This window comes from Bos taurus, chromosome 13 (assembly GCF_002263795.3).
Source record: "Bos taurus isolate L1 Dominette 01449 registration number 42190680 breed Hereford chromosome 13, ARS-UCD2.0, whole genome shotgun sequence".
In the NCBI taxonomy this organism is placed as follows: domain Eukaryota; kingdom Metazoa; phylum Chordata; class Mammalia; order Artiodactyla; family Bovidae; genus Bos; species Bos taurus.
Genome location: NC_037340.1, coordinates 65,252,405 through 65,278,320, shown reverse-complemented (window position 1 = coordinate 65,278,320; position 25,916 = coordinate 65,252,405). Strand labels below are relative to the sequence as shown.

At 49.5% G+C, this 25,916-nt stretch overlaps 1 protein-coding gene and 1 long non-coding RNA gene across 8 annotated transcripts in view; one reads left to right on the top strand and one right to left on the bottom strand.

The window, feature by feature from the left end:
- EPB41L1 (erythrocyte membrane protein band 4.1 like 1) overlaps window positions 1–25,916 on the bottom strand; it is a 176,660-nt gene that overhangs the window by 78,377 nt on the left and 72,367 nt on the right. Inside the window, exon 1 of one of the 7 annotated variants that reach the window (XM_059892852.1) lies at window positions 21,640–21,739. The exons of the other annotated variants lie outside the window; for them this stretch is intronic. The gene's annotated coding sequence lies outside the window, so the exon portion shown is untranslated. Of the gene's footprint in view, window positions 1–21,639; window positions 21,740–25,916 lie in introns of those variants that run through there. 7 annotated transcript variants of the gene reach the window in all.
- On the top strand, window positions 17,155–19,576 carry LOC132346849 (uncharacterized). Its single transcript, XR_009496814.1, has 3 exons — window positions 17,155–17,231; window positions 19,046–19,133; window positions 19,268–19,576. It is a non-coding gene; the product is annotated as an uncharacterized lncRNA (long non-coding RNA).

Below are 25,916 nucleotides of genomic sequence, written 5' to 3'. Positions count from 1 at the left end.
AACGAAAGTGAGTAAAAGGCACAGCCCTAGGGAGGAAGGTATGCGCCAGGGCAGGAGGGCAGCAGGGCCTGGGTGCATGCTAAGACATGTCTGACTCTTTGCAACCCCATGGACTGTAGCCCGCCAGGCCCCTCTGTCCATGGGATTCTCCAGGCAAGAATACTGGAGTGGGCTGCCGTGCCCTCCTCCAGGGGATCTTCCTGACCCACGGATCGAACCCGAGTCTCTTATGTCTCCTGCATGCGCAGGCGGGTTCTTTACTGCTAGCGCCACATGAGAAGCCCCAAGGGCCTGGGTGGGCTGAGCTGAATGAAGCCCCAGGCACCTGACATTGGGGCCAGTTTATAGAGGAAATTACCAGAGCCAGACTTTCCAGAGCAGCGTGATCAATGGGCCTGGGAAGTTCTGCCTGACAAGGCTGTTCTTGCTGATCCCGGGCATGCTCTGGAAGGCACTGCAGGGCAGCTGTGTCTAGGGGTGGGGAGCAGTCCGGGTGGATGGGCAGCAATGCTCACCTGGCAGGGACCTCCTGGCTCCAGCTGCCCCTACTACAGCTCCTTCAGTCTCCCCCAAGAAACCTCTCGAAGAACTGCTGTCTCCAGAGACCTCGCCATCCTCTCAAACCTTCCAGCCCAGACTGTGGGAACCACACATTGCTGCATTCGGTCATGCTCTGACATGCAATGATGAAGCTACACGGAGGGTCACACGGTGCAAAGCACTTTTCCATCCTTACTGTGACAGCGTTGAAGAGCCTGGAGGCAATGGTTACCTCTGGGGAGAGGTCAGGGGGAGGGACAGAGGAAGTTCATTAATAGCACAGGAGCTGTGTGACCGTGGCAGGGCCCAAACCTCTCTGAGCCTCAGTTTCCATCTCTGTACAATGGGGTTTCCCCAATGGCTCAGTGGTAGAGAATTTGCCTGCAATGCAGGAGACCCAGGTTCGATCCCTGGGTGGGAAAAACCCCCTGGAGGAGGAAATGGCAACTCGGAGAATCCCATGGACAGAGGAGCCTGGCGGGCTACAGTCCACAGTGTCACAGAGTCAGATACGACTAAAGTGACTGAGCACACACAATGGGGATATTGTCAGCACCACCTCTTCAAGCTCCTATGACACGAGAGAACACCTGTGAGATACCCAGTCTCTTCAAAGCCTCCAGAGGTCACCTCCCCTCTAGGAAGTCCACCCCCCATTGCTTCTACCATCCAGCCTGTCCCTCCTCTAGCCTTCCGGACCACACATCTCTTGTCTCTTCTGAATTTGGGGTTCAGCTGTCACGAGGCTCTCTAACCGCTCTAATAAGACTGCTGCTGCTGCTAAGTCACTTGAGTCGTGTCCGACTCTGTGCGACCCCATAGACGGCAGCCCACCAGGCTCCTCTGTCCCTGGGATTCTCCAGGCAAGAATACTGGAGTGGGTTGCCATTTCCTTCTCCAATGCATGAAAGTGAAAATGAAGTCGCTCAGTTGTGCCCGACTCCCAGTGACCCCATGGACTGCAGCCCACCAGGCTCCTCCGTCCATGGGATTTTCCAGGCAAGAGTACTGGAGTGGGGTGCTATTGCCTTCTTTGTCAAAGGTGGAAACCTTGCCTGTCCCCTCATTTCCCTTACTCTTCCCCCTCCCTCTGTCTTTGCCTCCCCTCTCCTCCCCGCCGCCCCACTGACAGCCATGTTCCTGCACAGACCTGCACAGCCCAGAGGCTGCAATAGCCTAGTGGCTTGGCCACTTGGCCATTGTCTTTGGCCCAAAGCGATGCAAGTCAGGATGACTGTGCACACCCTGAGGAGCTGCACCCACCCTGCTCCCTCATGGGAAGAACCTTCAGTAGCCAGGTGTTCTCTGATAAAGCGACTGGAACCCTGACCCAACTCTGCAGACCTTTCACAGCCTGTTCTCACCTGCCTCTTCATCCTCAGGTCCCTGTGAAACTGACTTGTTCTGGGCCCCCAGGGCACAGCCACGGTGGGGCCCTGCCTCTCCGCTTTTGCACGTGTTCCTCCTCTGCCTGGGAGACCCTCTTCCCTTTCCCATGATCATGCTTTCAGCCATCCTCCAGGAAGTCCTTCCTGATCCCCTCCTCTTTACAACGCCAGCTCCCAGCTAGAAGGAACCTCAAGGTTCCTCCCCTTTCTCCTGGCTCTGCCCTCCAGTCCTGGGATGTGTGAATTGCCCCACTCAGTCCTCGGCTCAAAATAGGTGCATGGGGTGTGTCTCTTGGGAGCCAGAGCCAGAGGCCAGGGAGCCAGGAGTTCACCCAGGATGCCAGGACCCTGCTGAGGCTGAGCTCTGCTGACCGACACTCCACCTCGGCTACATTTTTAATGGATCTCCACACTCCTGCTCCCCCTGGGAAGTCAGCCCTCCCCTAGGACGTCTGGGAGCCGTACTCCTGGGGCCTGAACATAAAAGATCTGGCCACATTCCCACTAGATTCAGACATCCACCCAGCCTCCCGTCAGGCGCTTGAAGTGTCAGCTGAGGTTTGCCTCATCACAGCATCACAGACTCCTTGCAGTCAGAAGAGACCTTGGAGAGAATCACACTGAGGCTGGGAGCAGGGAGAGGCAGCAGAAGAACGTCTGTGTGTGCGTCTGTGGTCCCCTGTGCCAGAAGATGCTGCAGAGACACCATCAATCAGCAGCATCATCACAGAGAGCCTTGGGGACCCACTACGTGCTGGCACTGTGCCTGGCAATATGCATCCATTTTCAGTTCTTCACTTCTTCCTTCTCTGTAAGGCAGAGGTGATATATTCCACCCTGATTTTATAGGGGAAGAAACCGAAGCTCAGAGCAGGTAAGCCAGTAGTGCAAGGTCACACTGCTAGTAGGTAGGGGGCCAGGATTCAGTGTGAGGTGTGCTTGACTCCACAGCCAGTTTGTCCACTATTAATCCTACACACACACACGGTTTAACACAAATTCACTGCAGAGAGATCGGCTATATTTTATCTCCTGTGTGGGGGTGGGAGGTGGGGGTAGTTTCATAAATGTGGGTAAACTTATGATCTGTGTACTTTTGTGCATTTATAACCTCAATAAAGTTTTTTTTTTTTTATGTTTTTGTGCCAGAGTGAATTTATGCTAGAGATTTGGGGGATGTGCAATACTCTTAATATTAGAGTCTGAAACTAGAAAACTATTTTTTTCCTTTTTCAACCACCTTGCCATTTCAACAGGGACTGTCCTGAAGAACTCATAAACCCCCAAGTCAGACCCAACAAAAATTCACCTGCTGTCCATGGCTCAGACCACAAACATTTCCTTGTACTTACATTCCCAGACCAAGTGCCACCTAACCAAAAATCGATTTCCAAAAACTAGCATTGCTCTGCAGTGTTTGCAACATTCTCTTCATCCACCCATCTGCCCCAGACGGCTGGACCAGCTGCTGCATCACTGTTAATCCCCAACTTCATGAAACGGCCAGGCAGCCACGTCTAGATGTTCCCATCTCCTTGCACCAGGCCAGGCTGGGCAGAGAAGCCGTCTGTGTGTGTAAACACAGCCTTCTGCTTGGGCGGCTCTTGCTGGACTCTCCTGGCCAATTGGGGCCCTCTGTGGTTTTTATCTTTCTGCCCAAAATAACCATTGGCTTCAGTGATTCTCTGGGCACGAATCAGACTCTCCTGAGAGCATGTGGCAGCTTGAAGACAGGAAGGGCACTTTATCCATCTCTGCTTCCCCTAGGCACCAGGACAAAGGTCTGCAGGATTTACTGAATGCCTCTGTGTGCCTGGAAGAACCTGTGTTGGGGGCGAGGGCTCACTAGAAAAGTCTCAGGAAGCTGAAAATTTAGGAAAAGAGAGGAAACACCAATATCAGCCAACAGCAACAGAAGGCTAAAATACTAAAGGTTGTCATAAAGTGGGAAAGTGTCTTGGGAGCTCAGAGAAGAAAGAGATGAGAGGGGAATGGGTGTCAAAGAAAGTCTCAAGGCAGAGGTGGCATTTAGGTTGAGTCTTAAAGACAGGCCTCAAGGACAGTCTAAATGGAGGAGAGAGTCTGAAGCAGGCACAGGGTTGGGAAGTACCGGGTAGACTCAGGAAGCTGATCTTTTCTTTTTGGCTAAGCCACGCGGCTTGCAGGATCTTAGTTCTCTGCCCAGGGATTGAATCTGGGCCCTGGCAGTAAAAGTGCCAAGTCCTAACCACTGGACTGCCAGGAATACCCAGGAAACTGACTTGAATGACCGGGAACAAAAGATGCCAAGGGCTGAGGCTAGGGCTGGAAGGGCACACAGTGCCAGTGGAAGCCTCAAATGGCATGCACCAACGGGCTTCCTGCACTGTCTGGCAATGAGCCACACATGACTATTTACATATAAATTAATTAAAAAGGAAAAAAAATGTAAAAGTCACAGCCACATGTGATGGTGGTTACCATACTAGACAGTGTAGAACATCACCGAAGAGAGTTCTACTGGGTGGTACCGGAACACACAGCAGAGAATCCAAAAGGCATTGGGCAGAGGTGAGACTGATTGGAGCTGGGCTTTATGAAGATTAACTTGTCCCTGGAGTAGGTACCTGGAGGTAAGAGAGAGACCTGGACCCAGGGCAGGCATTGTAATAATCCAGGTGAGATCAATAACTGGTTTAGGGACTTCCTTGGTGGATCAGGGGTTAAGAATTTGCCTTTCAATGCAGGTGACGAGGGTTTGATCTCTGGTTGAGGAACTAAGATCCCACATGCCACAGAGCAACTAAGCCCGTGCATCACAACGACCAAAGTCCATGAGCTCTGGAGCCTGTACACCCCAACCAGAGAGTCGGTGTGCTGCAACGAGAGATCCCACATGCCGCAACTAAGATCTGACGTAGCCAAATAAAAATAAATAAATAAATCTTTTAAAAAATAATCATGTCTATTCCCTGTGTTCTTCCTATCAGTACGCAGGAAAGCAGAGAGCCATGGTTCTCAAAGTGTGGTCCCTAGAACAGCAGCATCACCTGGGAACTTCTTGATGTGCAAATCTTCAGGTCCCACCCCAGATCTACTGAATCAGAAACTGGGGGTTCAGAGCAGCAGCCTATGCTTTCATCAGCTCTCTCCTGATTCTGATGCACAATCCCCATATAAAGGCTAGGAGCCAACTCTGGTTCCAGACTCTATACCTCTAAGTTCTACAATCAGAAGACCTGGCTCCATGTCTTACATCTCTTGGCTCAGCTGTTTACTAGCTGTGCTTAATCCCTTTGTGCCTCAGTCTTATAAGGATTAAAGGAGTTAATACATTTACTTTTCTTAGAAGAGTGCCTGGCCTATAGTAAGTGCTCAATGAATGTTAATTATTTTTAATCCTCATGGGCCACCTCATCTAAACTATTATGGTACAGGGACTTCCCTGGTGGTCCAGTGGCTAAGACTCTGAGCATCCAACTCAGAGGGCCTGAGTTCAATCCCTGATTAGGGAACTAGATCCCACATGTCACAACTAAGTGTCCGCATGCCACACTAGAAGATACCATGAACTGCAACTAAGACCCAGTGCAGACAAATAAATACAAATGAATATTTAAAAGTAAATAAACTCCTATGAGAAACGCTGGGCTGGATGAAGCTCAAGCTGGAATCAAGATTGCTGGAAGGAATATCAATAACCTCAGATATGCAGATGACACCACACTTAGGGCAGAAAGAGAAGAACTAAAGAGCCTCTTGATGAAAGTGAAAGAGGAGAGTGAAAAAGTTGGCTTAAAACTCAACATTCAGAAAACTAAGATCATGGCATCTGGTCCCATTACTTCATGGCAAATAGATGGGGAAACAGTGGAAACAGTGACTGACTTTATTTTGGGGGGCTCCAAAATCACTGCAGATGGTGACAGCAGCCATGAAATTAAAAGAGGCTTGTTCCTTGGAAGAAGGACCTTTGCCAACAAAGGTCCGTCTAGTCAAAGCTATGGTTTTTCCAGCAGTCATGTATGGATGTGAGAATTGGATGATAAAGAAAGCTGAGCGCCAAAGAATTCATGCTTTTGAACTGTGGTGTTGGAGAAGACTCTTGAGAGTCCCTTGGACTGCAAGGAGATCCAACCAGCCCATCCAAAAGGAAATCAGTCCTGAATAGTCATTGGAAGGACTGATGCTGAAGCTGAAACTCTAATACTGTGGCCACCTGCTGCAAAGAACTGACTCATTAGAAAAGACCCTCATGCTGGGAAGGATTGAAGGCAGGAGAAGGGGACGACAGAGGATGAGATGGTTGGATGGCATCACCGACTCAATGGACATGAGTTTGAGTAGGCTCAGGAGTTGGTGACAGACAAGGAGGCCTGGAGTGTTGCAGTCCATGGGGTCACAAAGAGTCGGACACGACTGAGCAACTGAACTGAACTGACGGTACAAAGTTGAATTCCTCTCACAGACAGTGTACCACCATCTGTCTGTCTCTTACCTGCCTGTCCATCAAATAATATTCCTAGGCCTGCTCCCCACCTTCCAAGAAAACTTACTTCCCCAAGCCTAGAATGTCAGTTCTTCTCCCGGAAGGCAGGGGCATTTCCTATGTCAGGGGGCCATTTCCACCAGGGGAGAATGTCAAGGCACAAGAGATGGATTTAATGTCCTGCGCTAGGATGTCCCATAAGGAAACAAGTCAGGAGATGCCCCAGGAGACTTCCTCACAAGACCACCTGGGGATACAAATGTCCAGAGCAAAGTGCCCAGTTGCCCACTGCTATTGAAAGCCTCAATTCATTTGGATCCATGCCAGCCTAAAGGCCATTTGAAATGGTACCTGGAATTCTGTCTACTGCAGGTAGCTCAATCCTGACTCAGGGAACCAGCTGAGGGAGGATGGTGTCAAGAAACCTGGGTTCTGATCTCGGCTGTGAGAATTCGGGCAGTCATTTTCTTCTTTGGATCCTATTTCCTCACCTCTAATGTGAGGGGCTTGGACTAGTGTGGTTCTTAACCTCTTACGGATTGTGGTTTCCTTAGAAAATGTGATAAAAACTGCAGAGCTTCTCCCAGAAAAATGTACACGGGTATACATCCAGACACACACAACCTTATTATGATTTTAGCATCAGGAAACCTCATGAAACCCATGCACAGCTCACCCCTTGCGTCTATGGACTCTTGGTTAAGAAACCTTGGCTAGATGGTCTCTAGTCATCAGGATAAGAAGTCAGCCGTATTTGTATCTAATCTAAAGGAACCTTATGTTAAAAAATTTCACCAAAAAGAAGAGATGTGAAATGGGCTTTCATAAGATTCAACTGTTGATGGGGTAAATGGTATGCATCCATCTGAGAGCCTACCCCCAACCTTGTCATATTGCCTTGGCAGTCTCCCCCCACTTCCTGTTCCCCACCCCAACTCAGCAGAGATCGAGCATGTAGTCCTGAAAGACACTCCTGTCCCCACCAGCTGTCTCTGGCACTTGCCGAAGAGTAGCCAGATTGTGTCTGGGCCACAACAAGGTAGAAGAGGAGGAGCTGGCCTGCCTCGTGTCCCCCCGCCCCAAATCCCCTGGCTCAGATGCCAACCACCAAAGAGGCTCCCAGATGCCACCCTCCACCCACCCAACACACACACACACAGAGCCACACTCATGCCCTCCCTCGCACAGCCACAGCCAAGGAAGGGACTGCACCTCCAGACACTCAGTGGTGCGGCCACCTGGAACAGGCAAGAGTTATTTTTAGAGGCCCAGTGACAGGATGGGTGAGACCAGTTCCACCCGTCAGAGCTCCCGCTGCCACCACCGGCTCCGATGAATCACCACCCACTATGCGAATGTCCACATCTGTCAGCATGGCCAGAGAGGCTGCACTGGCCTTGGGAGCAACTGTCTTGGATTGGTGACCATGCTGATCACAGCAGCATGAGGCCAGGATCACACCAGGGACAAGACGCCCAGCTTGAGTCAGTGCAGACCGACTGCCTCTCCCAGCCCAGTCCAGCCCAGTCCAGCCCAGCCTTGGGCCACCAGGCCAACGGGGGCCGCTCTCTGCACAAGTCCCTTCAGAGTGGCTGTTGATACCTCTTTCTCTCCTCAGTCTATCTGTAAGCCACCCACTCCGCCCCTAAACCATGGCATTCTAGTTATTATGGTAATGACCCCCCTCTCCCCGCCCAGTTAAAAAGGCAGACTTGGATGGTATCAATGCAGCTATCAACTGGTTTCATCTTTCTGGAGGGCATTTTGTGGTTTAACTTCAGGAGTTTTTGCTATGTTTGTTTGTTTTTGGCCACACCATGTGCCTTACGGGATTTTAGTTCCCTGACCAGGGATAGAACCCTTGGCAATGAGAGCACGAAGTCCTAAGCATTGGACAGCCAGGGAATTCCTCTCTGGAGGGCATTTTGGAAAAGTGCATGATAAGTCTTAAAAGTGTGCACACCTTGGGGACTTCCCTGGTGGTCCGGTGGTTAAGAATCTGCCTTTCAGAGCAGGGGATGGGAGTTCCCACGTGCCACAGGGCAACTAAGCCTTCCCACTGCAACTCCTGAGCCCATGCGCACTGGAGCCCAAGCACCACAGCTAATAATTAATTCTTTTTTAAAGTGTGCACATCTTTGAACCCAGAAACTCCTCTTCTGTGAACTTATCTGTGGGATCAGTGGCGATACTCAAAGATGTAGTTATAAGAACACTCGTCTCTTTATATACAGGAGTCTTATATACCAGAGTAAACTGGAAAATTGGAATTACTATAAATGTCCAAAAATAGTGGGTATTTTATATAGTGATAATACATATCCTGAAATACTAAACAGCTATTAAACTCTAATGTCATGAATCTATATGACTATATGTAATAATGTTGATAACATAATACAGATTTTTTCAAAGCATATGGAACATGTAACCCAATTTCTATAAAATATGTTTGCACACGCATAGAAAAAAGAAAACTGAAAGGAAATATTTAAAAAGTTATGTTCCCAGAGATTGTTTTATGATAGTGGAATTTCTTTTGTGCTTGTTTGGGTTGGGTTTTATTTCATTGTTTATCTTCTGGTGTGCATATGTGTGTGAACATATATTATTTATATGAGAGAAGCAACAAGAAAGGCCCATAACCCTCACCTCACTCACAGCTTCTGGGCTGAACCATCAAAGCCCTTCCTGGAATCTCAGCAGAACCTCCACCCCTTCAGCCACCACTCTTATCAAGTCTCCCTCTGGCCTTGAACTTTGCTGCCTTCCTCCGTAGACCCCTGGGATTTTGCCATCCAGCCCTTCCCCAGAGCCCCCTGACACATGCCTCCACAGTGGAAGTCCCCTCCTCCAAGGCGCCCTGTTCATGAATCTCACCCAGAGAGAGTATGTCTCATTTTACAGTAAGAGAAATAATCATTAACAAAGGTAAGAGTGGTGGTGAACCTTCACATTTATGTTTTGTGTTCCTTCTTATAGAGCACTTTATCATACATATTTCACTGAACCTGCCCAGTGGTTTGTGAGGCAAGCAGTATCATACCCATTGCACAGATGAGGAAACTGAGGCCCAGCAAGTATAGCAGCACAACATCTGCCAAAGGTCTCATAGTGGTGCAGATTCAAGTACAGGTCTGAGTTTGACATAGAAGGAGTTAAATGGAAGAACTGAACAGCTTACCCTAAGCCTACTTCTAAGGAGCCAAATTCTACAGAGTCCCTCCTTCTAGCTGAGCTCATAGTTGCTACACCACCACCCCCTGCCCAGAACCCCACAAAAGCCCTTCTGAGGCCACGTGCCCTGTGTCTCCACACCAGTCCATCACTCTCTCCCAGCTCTGGCAACGGGTCCTTGCTGGCTCCTCAGGTCTCCTAGCAACAAGACATCCTGTGGCGCCTCTCTTGACACCTGGGCTTTCCAGCTCGGGCCTGTCTCACCGAGAGAAGGGGCAGTCAGTAGCTCCTCTCACAGGGGCTGTGGCACCCACGTGTGGTGGGGGAGTGGGGGAGGAGATGGCATCAGCCAGCATAACCCCCACTCTGGGTCTGCTCCCAGCTCCACATTTGGGGCACTGGCTCTGGCTGCACTGTTCTTTTCTTGAGCTCCTGACTGTCTGCTGACTGGGACAAAAAAAAAAAAAAAAGCTGAATCCTAGGGTTCAAATTCTGGTCAATTCCAATTTACTTTTGCATTCTTGAAATATATGGAATCTTCCTATTAGAATAATATTAATATTAAAATTAGCAGTAATAAGTACTAGCCACAAAACAGCTGCTTTATTCAGGGCTCAAAGCCACTCCTGAGAAGCAGGAGCTAGCATCTTCATTTCACAGATGAGGAACCTGAGAAGTAATTTGCCTAAAGGCACTCAGCTAAGGAATGAACAAGATTTGAGCAAGTGTGTCTGACACCAAAGTGTATGTTCTGACCACTGCACCACATCGCATCTCTTAGAAAATGCCTGGTCCTACCCTCTTACCACAGAGAGAGGGAAAATGAGACCCAGAGTGGGGAAAGGATTTGTAGTCATCTAGCATTTACCCACTCCAGTGTTCTTGCCTGGAGAATCCCAGGGACAGGGAAGCCTGGTGGGCTGCCGTCTATGGGGTCACACAGAGTCGGACACGACAGAAGCGACTTAGCAGCAGCAGCAGCAGCATTTACTGAGCAGCTCTATGTGTGAAGCCCTGAGTTAGGAATGTGAATAATAAACTGTTTCAGTTCCACACGATTGGATAGACGGGCTGTGACTATTTATTGAAAACTGTCAAAGCTGAGCAGTGGGTTCATGGAGGCTCATCATACTAGTCCCTCTAGTACTTTTCTGACTGAAACTTCGGCTGCATCAGGTCTTAGACGTGGCACAGGGGAGGCATGCCGATCTCCAGTTGTGGTGCGCAGACTTAGTTGCCGCAAGGTATGTGGGATCTTAGGTCCCCAACCAGGGATCCAACCTGATCCCCTGCATGGGAAGGCAGATTCTTAACCACTGAACAACCAGGGAAGTCCCTGAAATTTTCCATAATAAGAAAGTTTATAAACCCATGGCTGATTCATGTCAATGAATGGCAAAAACCACTACAATATTGTAAAGTAATTAGACTCCAATCAAAATAAATAAATTTTTTTTAAAAAAATCAAGTTTAAAAGGACTATAGAAAGATGACTGAAGAATATGTAAATTTTAAGTCTGGCTCAACTCATTGTTGTTGATCAGTCACTCAGTTGTGTCTGAAACGTTTGCGACTCCATGGACTATAGCTCACCAGGCTCCTCTGTCCATGGGATTTCCCAGGCAAGAACACTGGAGTAGGTTGCCAGTTCCTTCTTCAGCAGATTTTCCCGATCCAGGGATCAAACCCGTGTCTCCTGTATTGGCAGGTGGACTCTTTACTACTGAGCCACCTGGGAAGCACCTTTGGCTGGACTAGATAATCAGTAAATCACCCAAACTTGGGGATATTTTGCTCTGATTGTTTTGAAGTTCCGGCAAAGGCAAGTGTTCTGGAACCCACATCGTAGCCTCCTCTCTTTCTCCATCCTTCTGTAAAATTCCTGCCTCTGTGTTGTTGCTAGGATACCAGCGAGCCCGGAGAATCCCAGTCTGACTGACTGGGCCCTCTGCCTTCTCACACTGCCCCCTGTGGGAGACAGCGCCCCTGCCCCCAGGGAGCCGACCCTCCTGGGCAGGCTCTCTGCGGATCCACGAGCCACACAACACAGGAGATGCCGTCAGCCACTGGGAGAGAGGCAGCTAGAAATCCAGAGGACTATGATTAGAAAGCAAATTACAGGCCTCTGGAGGTTTCCAAGTCACAAAAACTTCCTAGGAATCAGAGGTCCATTATTCAAGTCCCTCAAAGTTTCCAGAGAGGGTGAACACAGTCTCCAAAGAGGGTGAACACACACAAAGCAGGAGAATGAAGATGTGAGATGAACAAGAGAGAAGCTACACAGCCAGACACAGAAAAATGCGATCAGACAGGTAGAGAACGTGAGGCCACTGGGAGGCAGAACAGCACGCCGGTCAAGGACCGGCAGCAGGTCAGAGTTCCAAGCCCCGCTCCAGTGCTTCCCAGCTGGGAGCCTGAGCAAATAGCTTCACTTCGCTGAGCCTTCATTTTCTCGGCTGCAAATTGCAGATAATTCTAGCTACAATAGAAAGTGAATGTAGCCATTGAATGAGGCCAGACATGTCAAGTGCTTAACCCGGTTCCTGGCACATAGTAAGCACACAATAAACAGTGGCTTTATTTTTTTTTTTAAGATATTTTATTTGGCTGCTCTGCATGGCATGCAGGATTTAGTTCCGCAACCAGGGATCAAACCCATGCCCCCCTGCAGTGGAAGCTCGGAGTTATAACCACTGGAACTCCAGGGAAGTCATAACAATGGCTTTAAAAAGAAGTGCTAACCGTATGATCCAGCAATTCCACTTCTGGGTATTTATTCAAAAGAACTGAAAGCCGGATCTTGAAGAGATGTTTGTACATCCATGTTCACAGTAACGTTCACAAAAGGCAAGAGGTGGGAGCAGCACAACTGTTCAACAACAGATGAATGGATAAACAAAACATGGTGTATACATACAGTGGAATATTCGACCTTAAAAAAGAAGGACATTCTGACACAGGCTACAGGTGAATTGTAGCATGGATGAACCTCAAGGACATGATGCTAAGTAAAATGAGCCAATCACAAAGGACAAATACTGTTATGATTCTGCTTATATGGTGTTATCTAGAGTAATCAAATGACAGAGACAGAAAGCAGAATGGTGGTTACCAAGAGCAGGGAGGGGAAAAGAATGAAGCGTTATTGTGTAATAGGTATAGAGTTTCAGTTTTGCAGGATAAAAGTTCTGGAGAGAGATGTGATGATTGCAAAACAGCATGAATGCACCCAACACTGCTGAACTCCACTCTTAAAAATGGTTATCATGGTGAATTTTATGTTATGACTATTTTAACGCAACAACAACAAAAAATGTTTGACAAAAAGTGCCAGGCTAAAAACCAAGAAAGAAAGTACAAGACTAAGAGACCAAGCTAGAGAAAGAGAAAGAACTGAGAACATGAGAGCATTGTAACACAGTGATGGGGTGATTCAAAGGGGAGACACACACATCACACGCACGCCCTTGCAAAGCCATCGAGCATAAATAGAGGGCTTCCCAGCAGGGATTTGCATTTCCAGGATGCTCAGGGCCCACTTTCTACCCCCAATTCTGTGCCCACCAAGGCACTGTTCTGATCATCACTGAAACACAAGCCTGTGGGAAAATCCTCTACACTACCCAGAATCCTCAGAGAAGCGGAGAAGGATCAAAGCCCAGAGGAAGTGAACAAAGGAACAAGAGGTAGAGATGGCAAATGCAGCAGAGCAGCATGTGTAGAGGCCCTGAGCCATGTGCTACATGTGGAAAGCACCCCAGGGTGGCAGGAGCCTCTGGTATGAAGAGGGAAGTGGGAAGGAGAGAGGGGGCAGACAGTAAAGGGCCTTCAAGGACCACCTACCACACCCTGGACCTTGTCCTACATCATCATCTCAGTAACCTTTCATCATAACAGGCAGGCATTAATGTTCCCATTTGATGGAGAAAGAAATGAAAATTCAGATACATAAACGACTTACCCAAGGAAACATACATGGTAAACAGAGAGCAGGGATTTAAAAACCAGCTGCCTCCTAACTCCACGCTTATTCCTTCAGCCCATGGGATACCACTACGTTAAGGTCAGACCATGGGTTCTGATGACCCAGCGACCCCACTCCTGGGCATATACCTAGAGAAAACCGTAATTCAAAAAGATATATGCATCCCAGTGTTCACTGCAGCGCTATTTACAATAGACAGGACATGGAAACAACCTATGTCCATCAACAGAGGAATGAATAAAGGAGATGCAGTACATACATACAATGGAGTATTACTCTGCCATAAAAAGCAACAAAATTGTGCCACTTGCAGAGATGAGGATGAACCTAGAGGCTGTCATAGACAGTGAAGTCAGAAAAAAGAAAAACAATGATCGTATTATTAATGCATATATGTGGCATCTAGAAAAATGGTATCGATGAAGTCATTTGCAAAGCAGAAATAGAAACACAGACATAAGAAGAAACGTACGGATACCAAGGGGAGAAAGGGGTGGGTGGGATGGACTCGGAAATTGGGGTTGGCATATATAATACACTACTATGTATAAAATAGGTAACTAATGAGAACTGACTGTATAACACGGGGAACTCTACTCAATTCTCTATGGTGACCTAAATGGGAAGGAAATCCAAAAAAGAAGGGATATATGTATACATATAGCTGATTCACTTTGCTGTACAGCAGAAGCTAACAACATTGTAGCAACTGTACATCAATTAAAAAAAAAATGAACGTGGGTTCTGGAGTAAGAATCCCAAATGCCACTCTCTCCTTCACTAGCTGTGTGATGGGGAGAAAATTACTTAATCTTCTGAGTGTGTTTCCTCAACTGTCAAGTAGGAATGACCATAGCACACACATCATATGGTTTTAAGAGAATCAAATGTAATACTGCAAGAAAAGTGCTTTGCACGTGGTCAGGCTAGGAAACCCAAAGCAACTTTTATTATTCATTAGGTTTAGGCCTCTAGTCACCCCTTGCAGAAACCACACACAGACTTCTAGCCACTGCCTGTCCCAGGTTGAGTCTAGTGCAGCCTTTGGAGCAAAACAGAGGCCAGACCCAGAGCCTAGAAAGAGCTAAGAGCTCAGGCTGTGCAGGAACCTTGCAGAAGCAGCAGGAACATCCTGGAAATGACCTCCTCCACTCTGTTCTCAAGGCCATGGCCTGCCTAAGTGGCTCTGCAGACACTCAGTGGGACGCAGTCTGAGCAGATTCCATTCTCATGGGGCTGGACATCATAGAAACACCAGGGCTGCCAAGTCACCTACACACTGGCCTCCACCATGGACTGACCCCTGCCCCACGGCACCTTCCAGGCCCAGGTGATCCACAATTGCAGAGCCTCAACACCAGGAAGGCCTTCAGAGACCATCTTAATCCCACCCCTTGTCATACAGATGGGAGGGAACACTGGGGCCTGGAGATAGGTGGGGACCAGCTTAAGGTCACAGAGTAAGCCAGTGACAAAGCTGGAACACAGCCCTGAGCCACCCATCTCCCTGGTCTACTGGAGTTTCCTATTGTGCCTTCTCTATTTCTTTGCTGTGTCAACTTCAAGTTTAAATATTCAAATTTGGCAACCCACTCCAGTACTCTCACCTGGAAAATCCCATGGACGGAGGAGCCTGGTAGGCTGCAGTCCATGGGGTCGCTAGGAGTCGGACACGACTGAGCGACTTCACTTTCCCTTTTCACTTTCATGCATTGGAGAAGGAAATGGCAACCCACTCCAGTGTTCTTGCCTGGAGAATCCCAGGGACGGGAGAGCCTGGTGGGCTGCCGCCTCTGGGGTCGCACAGAGTCGGACACGACTGAAGAGACTTAGCAGCAGCAGTCACCTCTGTAAGTCTAACTCTGGGGTGTGGGCCTTATAGGAAAGGCAAAAACTCTGGGGACAGACAGACCTTGGTTCAAACCCCCGCTCCACCACTTCCCAGTTGAACAGCCCTCTATTCATTTATATATTAGAAGACTGTGGAAGACGGCAGCTAAGAACAGAGTGTAGAGACTTCTCTGGTGGTCCAGTGGCTAAGATTCCACACTCCCAACACAGGGGGCAGGAGCTTGATCCCTGGTCAGGGAACTAGGTCCCACATGCCACCACTAAAGATCCTTCATGCTGAAACAAAGATCCAAGATTCTGCATGCCCCAACTAAGACCTGACACAGCCAAATAAATAAATTAATTAATTAAAAAATAAATAAATAAAAGGGCTGAGTTTACAGTCCTAGCTCTGCCACTTTCTGGTGAGCAAGTCCCTTTACCAATCATTGCTTTGGTTTCACTGCTTCCGTTTCCTCTTCTATAAAGGCTGCCTCACACAGTCAGGTATAGAATGAGAAAAATATTAAGAAAAGAACCAGTATAATGCTTATTCAATAAATGATGTCTATTGTTAGTACTATGATCTTTAATGCTGCGATTGGAGCATGTTGCCAGCAGGTACCAAGAAGGTGTTTGTCACTCAGTCATGTTGGACTCTTTGTGACCCCATGGACTGCAGCCCACCAGGTTCCTCTGTCCGTGGAATTCTCCAGGCAAGAATACTGGAGTGGGTAGCCATTCCCTTCTCCAAGGGATCTTCCTGGCCCAGGGATTGAACCAGGGTCTCCTGCATTGGCAGGCAGATTCTTTACTGTCTGAGCCGCCCTCCTTCTAAAAGCTCTTGCTCTCTCAGTTCCCCTCATGGAATCATAGACTGTTCAAGCTTTTTACAAAAAAACCCCAAGACCCAGAGGGGAGTGACTTGCTCAAGGTCATGGAGCAAGTGCATGAGAGAGCTGAACCAGAACTCAGATCTCCTGACTCCTACAGACTTCATTCCATAAGCATGAGACCTTACTCTCCAGGCAGCTGAATCTGTTCATGGATTTGGGAGAAAGGGCAAATGGTCTTTCAGACCCCAAATATCAAAGTATAGCTGGCTTCAGCCGGAATGGAACTTGGAGCGGCCAACCCTGAGCCCAGGGCAGGAACAGGGCGGGGCTCCGTGCTGGCAGACCAGGCCAGCTGGGCCAGCAGCCAAAGTGGCACTATAGGCACAGCTCAGAGTCCTCTCACCAGCTACATAATAAAGTAATTACGGGATTAGGGATAAAATTAGTCACTTGTGTAATTATTTTGCTTAGAACAAGAGCAGAAAGGGCCTTTGAAAAGAGTTGTTCCTTGGCCCCTCCCAAGAGTACTGCTGCAGAGACGCAGATGAGTGAACACACACACAAACACATATACACACGGCAGTGACGGCAGTGGATGGACAGGGCTGCGTGGCTTCCTGTGGCAATGCTTCCCAGTGGCCCGCACCTACCAGTGAAGGCCAGGGGCTACATTCTCTGACGCCTGCCTTGTGGGACACTGCTGTCACACTGCAGTAGGGTACACTGCTTTCCCTAAGGGCCTTCCACCATGGAGGATCTAGTGATACAGTTTCTTATGCCCCTCCCCAAGTGTTTTCCTGACCTAGGGATCGAACCCGGGTCTCCTGCATTGCAGGTGGTCTCTTTACCATCTGAGTCACCAGGCAAGTTCCATGCCCCTCCCCAGCTACATCATAATCAGATCTGGGTTCCCCCTGGCCCTTCTTCCATCACAGAGGTTGATGGTACAATTTCAGCAGTAGCTGGGGTCCACTAATTCAGAGAGACCCCTAATATTGGTCACTGTGGTAAGTAGAATAAAGTCCCCCCCAACAATGACCATGTCCTAGTCCCTAGAGTCTATGAGTACATTACTTCATATAGCAGAAGGGACTTTGTACATGTGATTAGGTTAATAATTTAGAGATGGCTTGATTATCCTGGATTATCCAAGTGGGTCCAATGTAACCACAGAGTCCTTATAAGTAAAAGAGAGAAGCCATGGAGTGAGTATCAGCCATGGAGTGAGTATCAGAGAAGGCCGTGCAACAGTGGAAGCAGAAGTTGGAGTGATGTCACTGCTAGGAGAGGGCCACAAGCCAAGGAATGTGGGCAGCCTCTAGGGGCTGGCAAGGGCAACGTACAGATTCTCCCCTGGAGCCTCAAGAAGGAACACAACCCTGTCAACACCTTGATTCTAGCCCCATAAGGCTCACTTTGAGACTTCTGACCTCCAGAACTATACGGTAATAAATTTAGGTTGTTTTAAGCCTCTAAGTGTGTAGCAATTGGTTACAACAGCAATAGAAAATTAATATAGCCTTGGAACCCACCTTTCCCTCCAGGATTGAAGCCCTCAATGAAATTCTCTCCTCAAGGGCCAGTCAGGGAGATTCCTAGGGCCAGAACAAACCTCAAATCATCCCTAGGGAACAGGCCAGAGAGACACCTGGGGGAAACAGCACCCCAGAAAGAGGGATGGTTCTGGGAGAAAAGGAGAGGCTATCTAACAGCTCCACTCCAGGCACTCAGCCCCTCAACCACACTCTCAGGTAGGGACACTGGTCCCCATCAAGCAGACCATCCCCAGGGGTAGGCTTGCTCCTCTGGTAGGCAGGGAGAGACTTCCGGAAGGCAGAGCCTGGGTGCTGGCCTCAGCTCAGTGTGAATCACTCAGTAGCTTCCTCTCCCTGAGCCATTGTCAACCCGTCTCAGCATCTCTCAAGCGCCAGGCTGAGTGCATCCACGCTTTACACAGATGCTAAAGCTCCATGATGACCCTGTGAGGTAGTCACTCCCATCATGTCCATTCAAAATTTATTTGGCTGTGGTTGCGGCACGTGGGATCTTTCACTGCAGTGGGCCGGCCCTTCGTTGTGGGTTTCTCTCTAGTTGCAGCATGCAGGCTTAGTTGCCAGAGGCTTAGCTCCCCCACCAGAGGTCAAACCCGCATCCCCTAAATTGGAAGGCAGATTATTAACCAGTGGACTGGGAAGCCCCAGTCATGCCCATTTTACAGCCAAGGGAATGGACTCAAGCAGTAGAGAAGGGAGCATGGTTTGAACCCAGGCAACCTCACTCCACAGCCCTACTCTGCCCCCATCTTAGAGTGAATGAGGGCCTGGACACTAGGAACAGGCTCTTCAGACCTGCAAGGAACCCACAGCAGTTTCTGTACCATCACCCTGGACGCTGGGGCTGTAAAGTGGCACAGCAGTTGGTCAAGAGTTACCATCTGAAAGTCACCCACAGCATTTGACCCAAAGTCTCCCTTTTGGGGCCCCACCCTAACAGACATCATCTGAAATACAGAAAAAAACACTTTAGGGCATGTTCATTGCTGTGTTAAAAGAGCAAAAACTGGAAACAACGTGGCTGTCCATCAACAAGAAAAGAGGCAAATGGATCAACGTCTTTAATGGAATCCTCTGGAACGACCCTAAAGGGGGGCTTTGCATACACCATTAAGTGAAAAATGCAGGGTGGCCGTGAAGATGTACTGGGGCGAATGATGGCTGGAAGGAAACACACCAAACTCTCAACAGTACTCAAGAGTCATTTTTCCCCCTCTTCCTGTTTTCTGAAATCGCTGTACTGTTATTACTTTGATTATTTTTTAAAGGATTATTAAAAAGAAAAATTCAGTAATTGCAATGGAGCCCTGAGGACCCCACACTGAGCAGTCAAGGAGACGAGGGGGAACAGGCCAGGTAGGTAGTGGGGAAGCTGAAAAGAAGGGTGGGGTGTCATGGAGATGAAGGAAGAGATGGAAGTGGGGATCCCCAGGGTCAGTGTGGCCTGGGAGGCACTGGTGACCCAACGCTTGCCCCCATGTCCCCAACAGCATTCACAACGTAATCCAGGCACCAAGAGGAATCAGCCATCGACCCCCACATATTCCTCAATGAAGAGTCTAAGAGTGGCCAGTGTCCCCACGAGCAGCAGGCACTTCCAATGCGAACTAGGCACCAGGAGAAGCAGTGACACACCACCCCATGGCCCTCAGCTCCCAGCCCAGCTCGAGCAAAGCAGAGAAGGCCTCAGGCAGAAGAGCCTGGCCGGGATTCTCTCCTATCTCCAGGACAAGGCTCTCCTGGGCCATAGAGGAGACAGCTGTTCTTTAATCCCTAAATTGTGTCGGACTCTTCTTCGATCCCATGGACTGTAGCCTGCTAGGCTCCTCTGTCCATGGGACTTCCCAGGCAAGAGCACTGGAGTGGGTTGCCATTTCCTTCTCCAGGGGATCTTCCCCACCCAGGGATCAAACTCGTGTCTCCTGCATTGGCAGGCAGATTCTTTACCACTGAGGCACAAGGGAAGCCTTCCTGGTCCATAGTGAAATGAAGTGAAAGTCGCTCAGTCATGTCCAACTCTTTGCAACCCCATGGATTATACAGTCCATGGAATTCTCCAGGCCAGAATACTGGAGTGGGAAGCCTTTCCCTTCTCCAGGGGATCTTTCCAACCCAGGGATCGAACCCAGGTCTCCCGCACTGCAAGCAGACTCTTTACCAGCTGAGCTACAAGGGAAGCCCTCCTGGGCCATAATCACTCACCAGTTCTGTAATGGTTCCCACGGGGATCACATTCTGCACAAGCATGCGCGTGGGTGCAGGCGCACATACACGCACACACTCGCTTCTCCGCCCTTCCCTCAGCCTCTCTGAGGCCCATCCCTTAGATGATGGGCTTCTTGGTAGAAGCAGACACCCCCCACACCCAGAGTCACATCACCAGCCTGCTTTCTTCACCTGGAAACCTCCTTCCTCTGTCCCCCCACCTCATCACAGACCCTGGGCAAACCTGAGCAGAGGAGGGAAGGACCCCCAACAACTCGCATCCCACTTCACTGTCCCAGCCCCAGCATGAATCCCTGCCTCCTGTCACACCCAGGGCAGGCCGTGGCCAAGCTGGGTGGAGGGAGGCTGGGCCACACAGCTAAAACACCAAACCAGGCACTGAAGGCCAGTGACCTAAGATGCCACCTCTGACCATCAACTAGTGAGTCAGCAAGAAGCAGGGCCGAGTCACTACCAGCGATCGCCCATGACACCCTCGTTCTGAGAAAACAGACCTTCCTTATGGCAGCCCACAGAGTACACGCAGGGACCACACTCCCGGTCAGCCTGTGTTCATGAGCATGGCTGGCAGAGACAAGGCCAGGACCAATGAGCCACCCCCTTTCCTGCCAGTGAGCTCAGCCTTATTACTTTGCTTCATTTTCAGCTCATCTGAAAGAGCCTCATTTGAGGTCTCTGGAGGATCTTAAAAGTGTTATTCAAACATTAGCTCTGACACGCGGCCTCCCCTCCTTAGACTTCACCCGCCCAAGGCAACGCTTTGCTGCCTGCTTTTTGGTACTGCCGGGGAAGAGCAGAGGCTTCAGTCTGCCACGTGGCACCACGGGCCCTGCCACCTCCAGCCCTCCTCAATCCGGACTTTCCCCAGCTCCCTGCCTATTTTAGAGGCGGGACCAGGGAAGGGACTCGGTATTTCCCGTATGACAAGCATGCCATCTCATTCAACCTCTGCCACAACCCCAAGGGTGGCATTATTATTCCTGTGTCATCGATGCAGAAACTGAAGCTGAGCACCCCAGCCAAGGTCACCTCACTGGCACATAGCCAGATGAGGCCAGGAACCCGGGACTGCCGAGTCCCATGGCTTTTCCAACCACTCATGCCTGCCCCAGCATGCTCTGCCCTGCCTGCAGCTCCGCCCGCCCTGAGCAGAGATGGGCAGCCATCCTTAGCTACCCCGTGGCATACAACCCCGAGCCTGGGCCCAAGTGAAAGGGACAAGACAAGACGGGGCTGAAAAATTTGGGGCTTCTAGAAGAGAAGGAAAAATTAAAAAATGAGGCAATGCTAAGAGCTGGTTGCAACGCCCCATTCTGCTCTGCATCTTACAGGGGCACCTACAAAAAAGAACAGGATCAGAGCTCAACAAGAGGCCAGGTGGGAGGATAGGAGGTCGAAAAGGAGGAGATATGGGCTGTGTGTTAGGGAAGTCAGAGCTAGAAGGCCTTGGTCTTTACAGGTAAAGAAACTGAGGCACGTGGAGGGGAAGGGACCCACCCAAAGCCACGAGTGAGTCTGTGGCCACGCCAGGTCTCCTGACCCATAGGTTAGTTTTCCCAGATCTGGAAGAATGAAGGGCCTGGAGCAGATGCTGCTTGGGATAAATGAATAGTGAACGAACGAGGGGACCCATCACCTCCAGAGCTGAAGAAGAGGAGCACAGAAGCCTACGCAGTGCTTCCATGGGGACCCCAGTCTCACTCTAGTCTCTCACTTCCACGGAGAAGATGTAGGCAGGAGGGAGGCCTCTCCATTCACCAAAGCTCAGGCTCTACCAGGAGCCAATCACAGCCCCGGAAGGAGGCAGAAACTTTGGTTCCCCTGGCAACGCAGACAAAGGCCTCTGCTCAGCACAGCAATCAGCTGGAATAGGATGCAGACCATATTCCACCCCATTCACTCAGGGCTCTCCGCTCCTTTTCTCATAAGGAGGGAAACAATCCCATCCTTCTGGTTTTAGCTCCCGACCTCCAGCCACACCTCTGGGCCCATCTCAGATCAGAAGGAGGGGTAGGGATGGGCCTCTGAATTGGGGGCTTAGGGCAGCAGTTGAGCCCTATCCTATCTGGGGCAGGGGGTGCTTCCCAGGTGGCTCAGTGGTAAAGAATTCATCTGTCTCTGCCAATGCAGGAGACTCAGGTTCGATCCCTGGGTCGGGAAGATCCCCTGGAGGAGGGCATGGCAACCCACTCCAGTATTTTGCCTGGAGAATCCCCATGGACAGGGGAGCCTGATGGGCTAAATTCCATGGGGTCACAAAAGATTCAGACAGGACTGAGCAACTGCACAGTAACAACCACCACTATCCTGTCTGCGGGGGTCCTCTCTTGCCAGGTGTGCACCCTGAGTTGAGCCTGGGGCCTATGTGGACGTTCCTCAGCACATCAAGCCCCCCAACCCCCGACCACTCCCCAAAAGGCCATGCCAGCTGCCTGGTATGGAGCCACAGGAGTGCCAGGAAGGGCGGCACATGGCCCGGCCCAGACCCAGAAGTAATTCACAGCTGGATCTGAGCACATCTCATCACCTTCCTCCTGGAGTCTCATTTTCTCCATCTGTAAAGTGTAAAATCTAAGACCTACGGTTCTTTGGAAGAATGGCTCCCTGTCCACACTCACCAAAAAAATGTCTGAGGAGAGGACACAGGAAGGAGCTTAGCTTACACCACTTTCAAGAGGTTGCCTGGGGGACTTCCCTGGTGATCCAGTGGCAAAGACTCCAAGCTCCCAATGCCGGGGGCCCAGGTTCGATTTCTAGTCAGGGAACTAGATCCCACATGCCACAACTAAGACCCGGCACAGCCACGCAAATAGATTAATATAAATGTTAAAAGAAAACAAAGAAAGCAAGGTTGCCTGGCCCTTGGTCCAGAGTCTGGGAATGCATAAAACATTCCCATTCACTGGAATTGTCTCTTTGTACACACTTCGAGAAGACGAAAGAAAATCACAAGAAAACTGATGGACTCTGAAAATAGCTTCCAAATACAACCTCCGGCTCAGCCACCTCCAGGCCAAGCCAGAACATCCCCGCTCCCTCATCCAGACTCCAGCCCAGCAGGGACAAGTATGTGCAATGTCCCCATGGAAGGATCCCTTGTCACTCAGGGAGGAGTCAATTATTCAGAGGTTTCAGGGAGACTTTCCACATCGAGAGTCAGAACAAAAAGAGAGGTTTTTCAGGAAGCTTCTTAATTCTCAGAAAAGTCTAACTATTGGGTCCAAACCTATGTGCATTCACTATGCTTTCAGCTCTATGATCCCTCAAGCACCTAACAAAAAAAACCTTAAAAAAAAAAAAAAAAGATAGAAAAGGGCATTCCCTGGAGGTTCAGGGGTTAGGATTCCAAGCTTTTACTGCAGAGGGCTCAGGTTCAATCCCTGGTCAGGGAACTAAGATCCCACCAAAAAGGAAGAAACCCTGAAGCCCCCCAGGATACAGCTGCTTCCCTCACCCCATCACCCCACACTCATCAGTCCCTGCACTTTGTCCACTCCTCCTCGTCACCCACTCTCTTATCTGTTCCCTCTTGTCCTTCCAGGCACCTGAGTTTAGGCCCATCCTTTCTCACCAGGGCCACCCAACAGCCTTCCCACTGGCCTCTGGGCTGCAGCTTTCCCCTTCCAACCCATCCTCCGGCCTCCAGAAATTAGATCATATCATTCCCTGAAATGGCCCTCATCGCCGTCCAGACAAGATGCAACTCCTGGCCCATGTGCTGCAGGATCTGGGCCTGTCTGTGGTCTCCCTTGTTTTTCCTGTTGTCCCCAGCATGCACAGCAAACTTCCGCCACTTCAAAGCACCCTCCTGTTTCACATCTCTGTGTTTTTCTTTGCATTCATAGTTCCCTCCGTCTGGAATGCCCTTTCCGAAGCCCCCAACGTTGGATGGAGATAACAGCTGACTTTCCTGAGAGCTCAATGTGCACCAGGCTCTCTGCTAAGCCCTTTGCAGGCACTACTTCATTTATCCTCACCAAGACCCTGTGAGGCAGGTACTTAACGCAGCCTCTTTACGGGTGAAGAAAAATGGGATCTGAGATGCGAATGAAGCTGGAAGAAGTCACGTGGTTGACAAGGGGAGGAGCTAGAATAGAAATCCATATATCTGACTCTGCTTTTGTTCAGTAGTTCAGTTGTGTACGACTCTTTGCCACCCCATGAACTGCAGCACACCAGGCTTCCCTGTCCTTCACTATCTCCCGGAGTTTGCTAAAATTCATGTCCATTGAATCAGTGATGTCATCCAATCATCTCATCCTCTGTCACCCCCTTCTCTTCTTGCCCTCAGTCTTTCCAGCATCAGAGTCTTTTCCAATGAGTCAGCTACATTAGGTGGCCAGAGTATTGGAGCTTCAGCTTCAGCATCAGTCCTTCCAGTGAATATTCAGGGTTGATTTCCTTTAGGATTGACTGGTTTGATCTCCTTGCTGTCCAAGGGACTCTCAAAAGTCTTCTCCAGCATCACAGTTCAAAAGCATCAATTCTTCGGCACTCAGTCTTCCTTATGGTCTAGCTCCCATGCATATACAACTACTGGAAAAACCATAGCTTTGACTAAATGAACGTTTGTCAGCGAATCTGACTCGCAGGTGGCCCCAGTCCTTTCGCCCCACCCCCAGCCAGGAACAGTGCCACTATGGTGGGGAGCAGAAAGCACAGTTTGTCCCCAGCAGCGCCCCTTCTTTTTGGGCCTTTGGGAATAACCTGCCTCCGAACGCCTCTGGGGAGGGCCAGCCTGTTTCTCTCTGAGTTTGCCTCCAACCCTGCACTCCCACAATCACACAGCACAACCTCTTCAAGTATACAAAGAGTCTGAGCCCCCAGCTCAGGAGCAGAGCTCTGGAATTAAAATTACTGGCCCATCAGTGACTCTCAGCAATGTTTTTCAGAAAGTCAAAACTCTGGCTTAGGATCAGGGGACCACCACAATCTGGTACCAGCTCATCTTTTCAACCTTAATTTCTCACTGCATCCCTGCCCCCGTGGATGTGTGTCTTAACCACAATACAATGGTATTTACCACCCTGCCGTGTTGGTTCTCACTAAAAGTTGCCATTTACTAAGCACCTGCTAAGAGTCATGCCCTGAGCCAAACACTTAACTAGCATCTTGTGTCCCTAAAATTCATTCATTCAATTATCCAGCACATACCTACTTAAGATCTTTTAGGTGCCCTGCAATGTGGAGCGAACATGAGGTTAAAAATGGAAGACAGGGACTTCCCTGTGGCCCAGTGGTTAAGAATTCGCCTTCCAATGCAGGGGACGCAGGCTGCAGAACTAAGATCCCACATGCCACAGGGCAACTAAGTCTGAGTGCCGCAACTACTGAGCCCAGACCTTAACTAGAGAGACGCCCAGGCGCCACAACCAAGATCCCACAGGCCACAACTGAGACCGGATGCAGTCAAATAAATAAATAAACGTTTTTAAGATACAATACAAGATAAATGGTTACAAACTGTGATAAGCATTATGAAGAATTATGAGGTGGAGGTAGAGAGCAGTGCAGTGGGGCTGGGGAGGGAGGTAACTAACCAAACTGAGCTGTAAAGAATGAGAAGGATCTCAGACAGCAAAAAGCCAGGGAAAGAGAATTCGAAGCAGAAGGAATCAGTTCAGTTCAGTTCAGTTCAGTCACTTAGTCATGTCCGACTCTTTGCAACCCCATGGACTACAGCACGCCATGCCTCCCTGTCCATCACCAATTCCCAGAGCTTGCTCAAATTCATGACCATCGAGTCAGTGATGCCATCCAACCGTCTTATCTTCTGTCATTCCCTTCTCCTGCCTTCAGTCATTCCCAGCATCAGGGTCTTTTCCAATGAGTCTGTTCTTTCACATCAGGTGGCCAAAGTATTGGAGTTTCAGCTTCAGCATCAGTCCTTCCAATGACTATTCAGGACTGATT